General features: G+C 48.8%; 1 long non-coding RNA gene across 1 annotated transcript; it reads right to left on the bottom strand.

The window, feature by feature from the left end:
• Positions 1-688: 688 nt before the first annotated feature.
• On the bottom strand, positions 689-2,551 carry LOC108355040 (uncharacterized). Its single transcript, XR_001846533.1, has 3 exons — positions 2,352-2,551; positions 1,410-1,411; positions 689-700 (listed from the first exon to the last, which is right to left on the bottom strand). It is a non-coding gene; the product is annotated as an uncharacterized LOC108355040 (long non-coding RNA).
• Between the last annotated feature and the right edge of the window lie 140 nt (positions 2,552-2,691).

Here is a 2,691-nt window from a genome sequence, read left to right on the forward strand (position 1 = left end):
GAACACGAAGTGACTTATTGGAAATAGTGGATGATCTGGGTTTATTATTATTATTTATTATTATTCTCTAAACATCTACATATTTTTCAATTTAACAAGAAACAAATTTTTTTGAACAGTGTTAGTGCACAAAATAATGAAATAATATTATAAAAATAACATTATATTGCCGTTTTAGATGTGTCTTCGTAGTTTTCAGGGGAAAAACCCGGTTACAGACTTTTGAGCACCAACTTGTATGAAGCGGCCCCATTGTGCGGTGGTCCTTACCACTTTCCTCACGAATCTCCATTACTTTAAGAAAGACGTGCCCGCCTTATGTAAGAAGGTATTTAGAATGTACATTTGGTATCAGACATGCTTCTGAGTCGCTTTACAAAGTAATGGTGATGTCGTTTCTACCAAAAAATTAGCCTTTTGATTGCCCCTTTCTCTTCTCGTGTTCGATTCTAAACTAAATATTCGTTTCTTAAAATGTCACGCTTTTGTAAGGCAAAAAAGGCTCATTCTGTGCCCTTTGAAGCTTTGTCAGTGGGGGTGGAATACAGCCGCTGTGACTATCAGTTCACGGAAATTGACTTCAATCGAAACTTCGATATCCATTTTCCTGACAGAAGTGACAGGGAATTTAATGTTGCTCTCAGCGATGACGAAATACCAATCTTCACGGACGGCTCCAAAATGGATATCGGAACAAGATCTGGGGTCTTCTCTCAGGAGTTATCTCTGAGGGAATCGTATAGACTCCCAGACCACTGCAGTTTTTTCAGGCTTAGATATATGCAATCCATATGGCGGCAAGGTTGGTGGGCATAATTGACTTAGCTCCATCTAAACTTGCCTTCGTTGTTGACAGTCAGGCGGCTATCAAAGCCTTAGGGTATGCAACGACTAACTCGTTATGCGTTAAAGAATGCCGAAGATCCCCACAAGCTCTACAGCAACACATAATCAATCTTTACTGGGTACTGGGACATTGTGGTGCCCCGGGAAATGAGGAAGCGGGCGAATGTGCTAGGAAGGGATCTGAGATGGGGCTCGGGGAAGCGACCCAAATCGTGAAACCCCCCCTGCGATTTCTGACTTCAGAAGTCGAGAGACTGGCCGGGGCAGCTACCAACAGTAGGTGGGTAAACCTTCATACCTGCAGGGTATCGCGACCACTCTGGCCACGGCTCGATGAACGAAGAACAAGGAGTCTATTACGGCTTTCAAATTCAAACGTCAGGCTTCTCACAGGAATACTAACGGGACACTGGACCACTGGCCACATGGCCGCCAGGTTCGGAGCCCCGCATAATGATTTCTGTAGAAGCTGCAGGGATTAGGAGGAGTTAGAATCCGTCCAGCACTTCCTTTGCGAGTGTCCAGCACTTCGAGGAAAACGCCTCAAGTTTCTTGGGGACCACTTCTTCGAGAATCTGGATATCTCGGGGAAAGCTCCTCTGGAAGGACTGCTAGGATTCGACAGAAAATCAAAATGGTTCGAAGACATGTAGGGATAGGCTTGGGGTAACCCCCATGGGCATCACAGTGGGCCTCTGCGGCCTCCGAGTGAACTCTTTTTCAGAGCTGCCCGTTTAACCTAACCTAACCTAACCTTCCCACTGAAGCGGCGGGACTCGCAGGCGAGCGTGATCGAATCCGCCAGGCTAATCCAGGGGATCCCCGCATAAGAGATCTCAATAGAGACATTAGAAACCTGGTCAACGAACACAAGCGGAATACATGGAATGAGCATATAAAAACCTGCAACCTCTCAAGCGGAGCCAGCAAACTGTGATCCACAGTCAAGTCTCTCTCCAATCCGACGAAGCGTAGGGACAATGTCGCNGAAGCGGCGGGACTCGCAGGCGAGCGTGATCGAATCCGCCAGGCTAATCCAGGGGATCCCCGCATAAGAGATCTCAATAGAGACATTAGAAACCTGGTCAACGAACACAAGCGGAATACATGGAATGAGCATATAAAAACCTGCAACCTCTCAAGCGGAGCCAGCAAACTGTGATCCACAGTCAAGTCTCTCTCCAATCCGACGAAGCGTAGGGACAATGTCGCTCTCACCTTCGGCACCACCACCACGTCGGATCCGCGGTCGTGCGCGCGCTTCTTCAGCCTTCAATTCATTGCACACCCAGAGAGAAACAAAACCCGCCGCAGCGTGCTGCGTAAAGCACACAAACTCCGCCCCCGAGACACACCACTGTGCTTTACCACCGAAGAGACGCAGGCAGCTGTCANCGAAGCGTAGGGACAATGTCGCTCTCACCTTCGGCACCACCACCACGTCAGCCTTCAATTCATTGCACACCCAGAGAGAAACAAAACCCGCCGCGTGCTGCGTAAAGCACACAAACTCCGCCCCCGAGACACACCACTGTGCTTTACCACCGAAGAGACGCAGGCAGCTGTCAACCACGCCAAGTCATCCAAGGCGTTAGGACCAGACGGAATTTCCATGCAGATGCTGAAAAAGCTAGGACCTGCGGGAGTCGAGTATATGACCGCCGCTTTCAATTTGTCACTGTCCACCCTGATCATCCCCGAGATGTGGAAAATGGGTAGGATCATTTCCCTACTCAAGCCAGGGAAGAAGGCGGACGCAGGAGACTCGTACAGACCCATCTACCTCCTATCCCCAATGGCAAAAACCATGGAAGCACTACTCCTCCCCAGCCTGACGAAGCATCT

Source organism: Rhagoletis zephyria, unplaced genomic scaffold (assembly GCF_001687245.7).
Source record: "Rhagoletis zephyria isolate East Lansing unplaced genomic scaffold, Rhagoletis_zephyria_1.1 Rzeph_scaffold_41688, whole genome shotgun sequence".
Taxonomy (NCBI): Eukaryota; Metazoa; Arthropoda; class Insecta; order Diptera; family Tephritidae; genus Rhagoletis; species Rhagoletis zephyria.